This window comes from Centruroides vittatus, unplaced genomic scaffold (assembly GCF_030686945.1).
Source record: "Centruroides vittatus isolate TY-2023 unplaced genomic scaffold, ASM3068694v2 contig_120, whole genome shotgun sequence".
NCBI lineage: Eukaryota > Metazoa > Arthropoda > Arachnida > Scorpiones > Buthidae > Centruroides > Centruroides vittatus.
The window spans coordinates 337579-349347 of record NW_027120768.1 but is presented as its reverse complement, the minus strand read 5'-3'; the positions used below and the strand labels follow the sequence as shown (position 1 = coordinate 349347).

Sequence of the window (11769 nt, the reverse complement as noted above, 5' to 3'; positions counted from 1 at the left end):
GAGACCGAACTTTACCGGTACCATACTCACTACAAACCAAATAATTTACTGTGTCCCTCCCTATGTTCTATAGTTGGCCACATGGTTAAATCGTTGGATGAAAAATCCGTTTGTTTCATTTCGTATGGATCCCATCCAATAAAATAAGTTTTCTCTTTACATTTTATCAAATCATTACCTTTCAAATCGGCTGCAAAGCCTGGTAAAATTCCTTTATTTAACATTGACATAGTAGTGATCAAACAGGGTAACGTGAAATCAGCAACCGATATGGCGGACGATTGTTTTGTTAGGCGGAGCGATGACGTTATATCACGTGACACGGGACCTCCTCTATTAGGAAGCTATGATGCAATTAAATAATAATGAGAAAAGATGCTATTTTAATAGGTGGTTGTCTCTTTAATCAGCTGTAAGTTAGTCTACCGAATATTTTCGGATTAAAGAGACAACCACCTATTAAACATAAATACAGCTACTAAACAAATTCAATTAAAAAATGCTATTTTAAATTAATAAGGAGCATCAATGCTCCTGATACACAAGCTATCATGCGAAATTTTGTTTTTTATGGACCCAACAGACACATACACGGAATATTTTTTACTTCTTTGGATTCAGGACGTCTCAAAACGTAGATTTACAAAAATAAACTTGAGCGTCAAATCTGACACGATTCCAATGCTTTCCCTTGTTATGTATATATATATTACCGGCAAAACCCGATTTTACGCCAAACTAGTTTGGCGTAAGCGTGTCAGGCCAAACTAGTTTAGAATTATTATTCAAGTATATTAATGGTTAATTTAAGTTCATCATAAAACACAAATAAGTTCATTTTAAATTTTAGTTTGATTTTAAAAGTTATTTTTATTATTTCGTTTGAATTTTTGAAAATATTTTCGAAAGTTAATTACCTTTAAAAGTGCGTGGCTTAATAAAATAAAAATAAAAAAAAAAACTGATAAGTACTGATTAGCTTATTTTTATTTTACAGTTTTGTACAAGTGTTGTGTCACTTCTAATCAATACTGTTTTTGGTTAATGTTACCCTAGGTATCGAAGATGGCGGCTCGTCTCCGCTTCCAGCGATCAGAAGACAGGGAACAGTGGGGACACACGTTCTAACCTAACCTAACCTATTCTAATAATTTGGTTGCTAATAATTATGGTAGTTTATTAGAATAGGTTAGGTTAGGTTAGAACGTGTGTCCCCACTGTTCCCTGTCTTCTGATCGCTGGAATCGGAGACGAGCCGCCACCTTCGATATGTAGGGTAACATTAACCCCGTTTTTTATAATTAAGTAGACTATGTTTGAATAAATATTGTTCATCTAATTGATTGCCTTTTAATTTTATTCTAACCATTAATACACTTGAATAATAATTCTAAACTAGTTTGGCCTGACACGATTACGCCAAACTAGTTTGGCCTAGGCAAAACTAGTTTGGCGTAAAATCGGGTTTTGCCGGTAACATATATACAGTAACAGCCGGGAAAGTAAAATTAAGAATGCTTAGAAATGCATTTAACTTATCGTTACCCAATATGGGCGTACTATAGATTACCACCTATGGAATTTCGGGACTTTGAGTATATATTTGAACTCAGAAGACCGAGACCAGTTCAACGGTACCCTACTTTTGGCCGGAGGCAAAAAATAAGAAAGTTATCATAATTTTTTCGGCGATCGCGCGATGTTCGGGAGTCGCGTCGCTCTCTACGCTAGGCCTATCGTGTGTTTAATAGGCAGTCCGGCAAGTCGGCTATATAAACTGATACAACAAAGGCAGATATTGATCCACGTGCACACTGATCGTCTACAGTTCGAGTTAAGTCCTTTTTGCACACCCTTGCGTTCATCGACCTCGGGGGCTACGACACCTCAGTCTCGCTATCGCTCGCGGTCGGCTAGTACTACGAGCCGACCGCGCTATCGCGATGCTTGAACAAAAGGAAAAAAAGGAACTGGCGTTCGACTGTTCGTGCAATTTCTTGCCTTTCAGAGTGCTTTTTTTAAAATTTGTTTGCAGACTTTACCGCGAGATGGCAGCACTAGCAACTACGGTGCCGTCTGAATGAAAGCATTTAAAAAGTATGATAACTTAAAAACTATGATAACTTTCTTATTTTTCGTCTCCCGTCCAAAAGTAGGGTATCGTTGAACTCGTCTCGGTCCCTCAGTTCAGATATATACTCAAAGTCCCGAAATTCCATAGATAGTATCCCCAGAATATTTTGTCTTGTTTAAAAACGTTTAAATAAAGGGTTGAAGAAAGAAATGTCTTGTTATTTGCTTTAAAAATTAACAAAAAAAAAAAAAAAACTAAGTAGGCAAAACTAGTTTGGCGTTTTATCCCCGTATCGGGTCATTTTGACTTGCACTATCTTAGTTAAACTCTTCCACTCCTCGGCGCATTTTTACACGAGTTAAAATATTCTAGCTCGTAGTCCTTACATAACCCAAATTGCGAGTCCCTTTGACTAAAAAGAAAATGGCGGACGCGGTTGGGACGAACAAATAAAGTAGTAAACCAAAAATATACTATACGGCCACCAGATGGAATTAGCATAAATTGAATAAGATTTTTTAGCTTTCGAAGTTATTTTTACAGTATTATTTTATATAATGTTCCCGAAATAAAAATAATACTAAATTAAAACAGGATAAACTTAATAATAATATTTAAAAAAAAAAATAAATAAATATTTCACAATTTAATGCGCATGCTCATTACCATCACAAAACAGGAAATTACAATTCGGTAAAATACTATTAAAAATTTTTATTAACATATAATAATAATATTACATATTAATACTTATATTGTTATAACGAAATATAAAAAATATTTAATAATACGAAAGCTTATATATTTAATTAATTTATAATAATATAAAATTTTCTGTATCCGCCCGGGAAAGACGCCACTGTAGCAGACAAACTTCCATGGTGTTTTTGTATTTTTTGCTGTTTTGAAGGCGATTGACAATTGAGAGGTTCCGCTTTTTTTTTTTTTTTTTAAACGTGGCGATTTTCGTGTAACATTAAATAACCAAATGTAAGTTGTTTACATTTAAAATTATAATCAATTTATGCGATTTTTATGTGTATACATTGATTAATCTAACAGTGCTTGACCTAATAAACTCATTTTATTTTGGGAGTTGTTTTTTGCTATTTTTATTTCGAGGAAGTTCTTTTTATAATTAATTTTTTTATTTAATTCTTATTCAGGCTTTATCTCGTGTATCAAAACCATTTAAAAATAATTCTTTTTGACATTTAATAATGCATTTCTTTACTGAAATGTCTAAGATTTAATGCTTTAAAAGAGTTTTGTGGCCGCTGTTTTCATGTATTTTTTTCTCTTCATTTTGCGTAATTTTTGATGGAGATTTAATTAAATTTCTATCACTTTTTATTGAAATGGTAAGAGAGGTCATTTCTATCCAAAATCCTCATTTGATCCTATTTGTTGTTATTGTTGCTATATAGAACTTGTGGTAAGATGTGAACTGTGAATGAGGAGTTTCCCGCTTCCTGTACGAGCAAAAAAGTACGGGGACGATACCAGTATGCAGATATTAACCTCCAAAGGTCTGTTTTTATTGTGTATTGATGTAATGCCTATTCTCCGAGTGTAGTCGTGCTCCTCGGTGCGAGTCGTAGTGCGCATCTCTGTGCTCGTGTGGTTTCCGAGGTGACCCTAAAACGTGTGGTCTGCCGAACGGCACCGATGTTCGGCAGACATGACAGTTCCGTAGCTGTTGTATATTATTCTACCAAACACCCTCTATGGTAGTGCTGTTTTGGAAATGTGTTTGGTATTTTGATGTCACATTTAGTAGCGTTTTTCGTTTATGCTACCTGAAATTGACCAATGATGGCTGCTTTTTGTTCCGACGCATACATTGCTTGTTGTAACTGTGTAACGGCTACTGATTGAAACGTCTTTGCTCAGTTACGACTGTTGATTGCTGAATGCAGCCGTTGAGTATGCTGTGAATGGTGAAGTGGGCTACTCGAAGCTGGCATAGTTGTGTGCGCAAAATAGTTAAATGTGATAGTCTTAACGGAGTGATGCGATTTCGGGAGGCTTTGACCGGTCACATTTAGAGGTATTGTTCCTTTGACTTTTTTGCTCCTATGGGTGTGATCTACAGCTTTGATAAGGTCCCAACAGTCTCATTTGGAGGTGTAATTGTACCAAACTCATGTATTTTACATTGTTTTATTTTGCATTTTGGGCTGTTTGGCTTTCTCTTCAGTCCTTATTGTACAGTTTGATAAAACTGAAATGATATTTAATAGTGACTGCTGGAGTAACTAAGTATTTTAAAACAAAGGGGATAAAACAAGTAAAATTGTAAAACATAAAAGTTAAAACTTGCTAAAAAGGTAGAAAACCACATAAAATCTTAAAAATGAATCAATGAAACTACGAAATTAAAAGCAAAATAAAATCAATATTATTCATCAAAAAGTGTTTCAATGATCAAGCTAGAATTTGAATTTAGGCGATCATAGGATGTTTCAATAAAATGTGTTCTTGTGTGATAAGTTTTACATAACAATTTTGTGCTTACTCCCAATGAACAAAAGAAAACAAGAAGCAATCAAATATTAAATGATCATATTTAATTATTTCTATGCATTTGATAAATAATATAAAATAACTGTTGCAGTGATGCCTCAAAGATAGAAGAAAACAATCCTTGAAACAATAAAAGTTAAACATTCAAATAAAAAAATAATCAAGTAGGGAAAAAAATATAAAGTTTACAATATACACACGATTGCTTTGCCAAGGAATTTTCTGAAAGAATACAGAAAATTTTCAATTTTTCTGAACTTTTATTGCAAACTTAATATATTTGAGAAGTCGTTTTCATAAGTCTAAATTGTGAAGAGACAAGATGCGTTTTTTATTACAGAATGTGATTGTTGTATTAACCTATGATTTGGAGGTAATAAGATGTTGAAAAATTTCTATGCCAGAATTCTGTTATTAAATTTACTTATGGAAATGTATGTATAATATTATAAAAACTGCTTTATTTGGAGAAGTTTTACATGTATGTGTTTGGAATCTCTGAATAAAGCAGTCTGTTAATCATATTTAGAAGTTAGAGTAGATTGATTTATTAAGCCAAACTGCAGCTCCCAATTATATATATATATATATTCTGTGTGAACAGCTGTTGAACATGGATCAGTTGGTCCTAAGGGCATTCTCCTATATGTATACTGTATATAACATATAGAATACAGTTTTGATAGATATAATCGGGAGGTGAGCGCCCAATATCATATTGGTATTACATTTTATAGTTTCATTAATTAAAATCTGTTTTGCCTTAATGCAGCTCTTGTATTTCTGATAAGTGATATTTAGCTCCTGTCACAATGAGGTTTGGCTAGCCTCGTTATATATTGCTTATTTGTTGTGATTATTTAAATTTATTTAAGTTTCTTTTTTGAACGAATGTTGGAAATTATAAGTTATTCTATTCCAAAAGCAAACTAAATATGTTTGGGAGCCTGGATCATTATGAGTTTACGTATTCATCTTATATCTACTAATTTCTGTTTTTGTATATTATTTTAATAAAGAATTCATTTATATATGCATTATTTTAATATAGATTTTACTTAAGTATATACAATATATATAAATGATAAATCCATAAACCTGATTTTTAACTAATGTCAAATGATCCGCTATATTATCAGGCTGTAATAAGGTTAAATTAGCCTTATTATAGCCTGTTAACATAGCAGTTCATTTGGTATATACAATATGTACGCACACAAATACTTTATCTACTAGATTAAAAACCCAAAGCTGTTTTGATTAAAAAATTTATCAATAAGAGTTTTGAGGCTTTATGTAAATCTAAGCTCTGAAGAAAGTTTAATTATTTCTATACATTAAGAACAGTATATGTTATTTATTGTAATTATATATATATATATTTTAGAATTAAAATTAGTTTGAATGTTATATCTGAATTGATGATGGTTATAAAGTATGACAAATGACTATGATGAAAATTACAAATATCTTGGAATTGCTATGTATAGACTGAATTTATTCTTTATTATAATGATATAAATATATTTCTTTAAGAATAAACTCGTTAACATACTCAAAAATTATGAATTATTTAATGCTGAATACATTTTAGATGATAATCTAATCTTGAAATGTATTTATATGAATAATAAAAAGTACAGTGAAAAAGAGAGAATGTAAATGTGAGTTATGTGTTAACATTAATGCTATGGCTATCATATGAAGGTAAATCAGTTATTAGATACTGTTAATGTATTTTTCCATTTTATTACGTTTTTCATTCAAGTTTTTCTGTGTTATCTTTGTCTTATTTTTAGTGCTTAAAGATATATATAACTGGTATATTTATCTTAATGTAACAACAAATTTTGTTTATGCTTTATGTATATAATTATGTTAAATATTTTAAGTAGCATTTAAAACATTCCTTCTATTATCTCTCAGAAAATTCTGTTAAAACATGAAAATATTATTTTCATTGCATATTTTGTATTCATAAAATTATTCAGTTTAAAATTATACTATAATCTAGAACATACTTTACATATTTTACACGAGAAAGCTTGTTTGTTTTTAAATTATATTCTCCAAAAGCTGGAACTATTCAAAATAAACAACACAACACATTTTACATATATATTCCAGCACACATTAATAGAAAAAAAAGAAAAAATAAACATTTTAGCTACATTCATGAAGCTGCTTCAGGTTAGATTAAGCCATTTGAAAATCGTATGAGATGCCTTGTATTCCAAAACAAAACATTCTAGCAGCAGCTATGTGATGTTATTTAAAACTTTCAAATAACAAAGCTCCTGAAAGTAGCCAAAAATGTTTGTTTTTTGTATTAAAGTATGCTGGAATATGTACATAAGGTATGTTGTGTTGTTTGTTTTTATTTATTTTTAGTTTACTCATATGTTTATATTTTACTCAATAATAACAATACATACATTATTATAAAATGAATTTGTTCCTTTAAACAGGATATCTTGAGCCCAAAAATGCGATGAATTTCAAGACAATAAAAGTTACATAATAAATTTATTTTAAGAAATCCATTTTGTAATAAATTCATTATGCATACTATCTGCTATGTAGCATGATTAATTAATTCTGTCTCATATGAGGCAATGTCTAGATGTCAATGGAGGTCATTATCATACTATATATTTAGCAATTTCCTTATTGTTTAAATGATGATAAGGTTGATTTGTAACATATTATAAATCTGATTTTTTTTAAATAAACAAAATTCCATTAAACAGTTAATAAATAATTTTAAAAAATTTTATTATATTTTATAATTTACTAGGTGATGACTTTTGGAATGTAATAGATTGTTAATGTGGGGTGGCTTATTTTGCTCATTTGCATCGCCAGGAATGTTTTGTATAAAGAATATTATCAACAGCAACAATAATTAATTATTTTTTATATTCAGAATAATTAAGCAATCGAATTTTGTCATTAGACAATAAATAAGAATAGTTGAATGAATATTTAATAATTAATTTAGAAGGTTTCCAAAGTAAGGATCATCCTGGAATGGGGGTCAAACTCGCAACTCTTGTTTGCTATGTGGATGCGTGGATGCGTTGCCAGTTACACTATCTGGTCCTCCATTTGATCTTCGCTTCCAGAATTATTAATTTAGATATAACCATACTGGTTACTTGCAGTCACTGACTGGGGGGATGACTTCAGCAACCACCGTCTGTAACTCCCTCTATGGCACTCAGCTGGCTATTGCCTTATCCTAGCATGGTGTATATACGAGGGGTGTTCAAAAAGTATCAAACCTTTATTTTTTCCGCATAAACCAATGACACGCAGGAAACCTCCTTCAGTGGAGATGTTGAGGGAATGGTCGTGCAGTTTTGAATTTTTTTCCCTCCTGCAGGAAGCATCAGTCGCTGGCAATCAGCCTATGAGTGAGGACGTATAGTGAGCGCTCGTCGGATTCCAGTAAGTTGGAAAATGGTTCATTTTTGGAGTTGTAGTTTAATAATTGAGTTACTACTAATTAAAACAAATGATTACTTTAATTAGGAATAATAAAAGTATGTAATAAATAATGAATAAAAAAAAGTTTATCACTGAACATAACAAAATTCATATACGTTAAAAATTTTATGAACCATTTTTTTGTATATAATTTTCTTTACAAAATGCTTTTGATGAGGTTCAACTAAATGGCTGACTAAGAAAGAATGATTGAGAGATGAAAGGTATAGTATGTCTCCACATGAGAAAAATCTAATGCCTATGGTCTCCATATTAAAATGTTTTTTATTTCATTTTTTACAAAATTTTATTTATACAAAAAATACAAAAAGTTTTGGTAGAAAAAATACAAAAAAAAAACCATCAGAAATAGGTAGAATCAAAGGAAACTGATGAGCTATCTCGTTAAAATACCATTGAATGGCAAGTCGGCACGTATATTTTTCCACCAATACTAACAATTTTACAGAATAAAAATAATTTTTCATTTTTTAAAAATAAAAGCCGACAGTGTTGCCAGAAGTTTATTGGCCTTTATTATTATTTTTAAAAGTAAAAAAATTAAACAAAAATAAATACGTTAGGGATTAATTTTTCTCGTGTGGAGACATACTATACTAATACCGAGATGAAAGATACATTTAAAGATGCTTATTGTGATTAGCAAAATTTAAATTGAATAAGGAAAAAGTCTTAAAGTATCATTTTCTATTATTAGATGAAAAAATTGTGGAATGAATTATTATAATTTTATTGAAAAATGATGATGAATTTCATTGTTATTTATAACCAAATGTCATAGAATGTAATTATTAGGAAATGAAATATGAAATTTAAAAATTATAATTTTGTGGAGTAGGCTATATTTTATAATTTTATTGTGTATTATAAATGTAATGTAATATTATAGTTTCGTAATTGTAACTTTGTATGCCTATACATCAGTAGTGTATGCTGGTATCATCATAAGAGGACATCAGGACTAGGTTTTCACTTAAATTTTTTTGTTTCTTGTAGCTAAATCTAAAGACTTATATGAATATATATATATAATTAGTATTAGACATATTTCAGAAAAAAATATTCTATTTTTTAGTGTAAGTTTTGGTTATGGAGACATACCTTCTGTTTCTGAATGCACAGGTTGGTGCTGTATGTATGTGTATATATCTGTTGAGATTTACATCTTAATTTTATTCAGTTTATGCTTTTAGAAACATAATCCATTAGCATTTTATTTGCTTTTATGCGATATTTTACTTCATTTTTACGTTTCAAGTTTGTCAATTGCCCTCTTGATGCTAATAGGACAAAAAATATTAGGAAAATTTTTATTATTAAATTATTTCAAATGTAAGAATGTCTTACGGTTGCCATTCTTCATGTCTTATTTGTTATATTTTATAAATTAAATATCAGAATTAATAGATTTTTCATAAATAAGTTTATAGATATCATGTATGATTAGATTACATAATTAAATTTAAATAAAATGCAATTTGTATTTTACAACTGATTAATTAATTAAATTTATCATCTTTAATGATTATTTAATTATTTAATTATTATGCGTGCAGGCCTGTTCCTATTAATCTGCATGATTATTGATCTCAAGCAATGTTGACAAGCTTTTCACTGCTTCTAAATCATATGTTTATTAACATTTATGAAACTTATAAAATAATTATTGATAATTGTGCAATGTTAAATTGTATTTACTCATTTTAGAGTAATATGAATTTTTAAAAAATATTTTCATCTACTTTTTACTTTTATTATATTTTATTATATTGAACAATTAAACTTAAAATCATACAGGATATATTTCAAAAGTTTTTATTACTTAAGAATTATAGAGTATATTTTATTTTAATTTATACACACATTTTTCATAAAAAATTGAGTGTGTTTTGAAATTTCCAGAATTATTTTATAATATATATATATATATATATATTATTATTATTTGAATATATTTATTATATTATTATTTGAATATATATATATATATATATATATTCAAAATATGTGTATATGTTTGGTAAAGGCTTTTCTACCATTCAATATATCCATGCCACATTTTACATGAATATTCTTTGACATCCTAGAAAAATACTGTGGGGTCTTCACCCCAATTATCTCTGAAGCCCATCTCTTCTTAATCTAAGCTTGAGAAATCTTTTGTTTTTTTGCAGTTTTGTTGTTATAGATATTCAGGCCAATAAACATTTTAGTTACCAAGACTATTGTTTTTATCACTCCCACCAAACCCAGCCTCACCCCGTCAAATGTCTGAGCAATGCTGAGCATACTCAGTATATATATATGTGTGTGTGTGTGTTATGGACAAAGTGATTAATCGGGCATTATGAATAATGATCAAAAAGGGGCAGGCAGTGTAATAAATATTGATTAATTTATCAAATTGACCGGTCATTATGAATACTGCTATCACTTAGTCAGGCAAAGTGATGATAATAAGTTGAGGAATGATCATCCGACATACGCTAGCTAATCGGCACTCAGTTGCATGTGCGTATCGTGTTTAGTACCAAATTTAAAGTTTGATTAGAAAAACTTTCACTTATTTCATTTAGAAATATTTATTTTTTGTGAATTATTTCAAAGTATTTTAAAAAGAACATGTAATCTTTTAAAACTAAGTACTATTAACTATATTAATTAAATGGTAAAATTTTACCTATGTGCACCATCTTGGCAGTGATCGCCGATGACTGTTTGTGCTCTCGACGGATTTCTCCTGGAGGGGAGCTGCCGGCAGACTGCCGATTGTTTAATGTTACTAGATATTGATACATACTAGTTATTGATACGTGTGTTCAATAACTACTGTGAATAAATAACTAGTGATGTTAAACAATCGGCGGCTTTCCTCCGGGAGGAATCTGTTGAGAGCACAAAAGTCGCGACTGCCGCCAAATTCGATACTAAATGCAATACGCAAACGCAAGTGAGTGCCGATTGGCTAGTGTATGTCGTATGATCACTCCTCAACTTATTATCATCACTTTGCCCGACTAGGTGATAGCAGTATTCATAACGACCGGTCAATTTGATAAATTATTGAAATTTATTACAATGCCTGATTTTGTTGGTCATTATTCATAATGCCCGAATTAATCACTTTGTCCATAACATATACTGTTTATACTGTATGCTACAACAAGAAAGAAAAATGGATAAACTGTATTTTCTTTAAAACTATATAAAATTTTAGAATTGATTTTTTAGATTTAAAGCATTAATATTTAAATGCTACTTCAAGTTTTTTATTTTGGAATATAAATTTGCTATAAATGGAAATATTTGCAAAAAGGTTTTGTAACACCTAATCAAAAAATTCATGATAATTTGTAAATTGAGATTATAACTTGGATAGATTCAGTTTTTGTCTTAACTTGTGTCTATTGCTGAGTGATGACCAAAAAAGCAACCAAGATTCAAGAAATTTTGTTATATTGAACTAAACAAGAGTCCAAAAATTAAATATTTAAACAAAACAGTATTTCTGTATTTATTATTTTATATATTAAATATTATATTATTATTTATTAATTTAATTTATTACATATAAATTTTTATGTATAGTAAATTATATATACAGGTATCCCTTGATTAATGTGGTTAATTAATCCCTCAATCCTACCATGTATATCAAA

The 11769-nt window shown here is 29.6% G+C and overlaps 1 protein-coding gene across 4 annotated transcripts in view; it reads left to right on the top strand.

The window, feature by feature from the left end:
• Window positions 1-2926: 2926 nt before the first annotated feature.
• LOC136984350 (uncharacterized) overlaps window positions 2927-11769 on the top strand; it is a 147866-nt gene continuing 139023 nt past the window's right edge. For 2 of the 4 annotated variants that reach the window (XM_067281342.1, XM_067281301.1), the window contains exon 1: window positions 2927-3064. The gene's annotated coding sequence lies outside the window, so the exon portion shown is untranslated. The remainder of the gene's footprint in view (window positions 3065-11769) is intronic. The other 2 variants (XM_067281326.1, XM_067281318.1) reach the window with 1 other exon arrangement.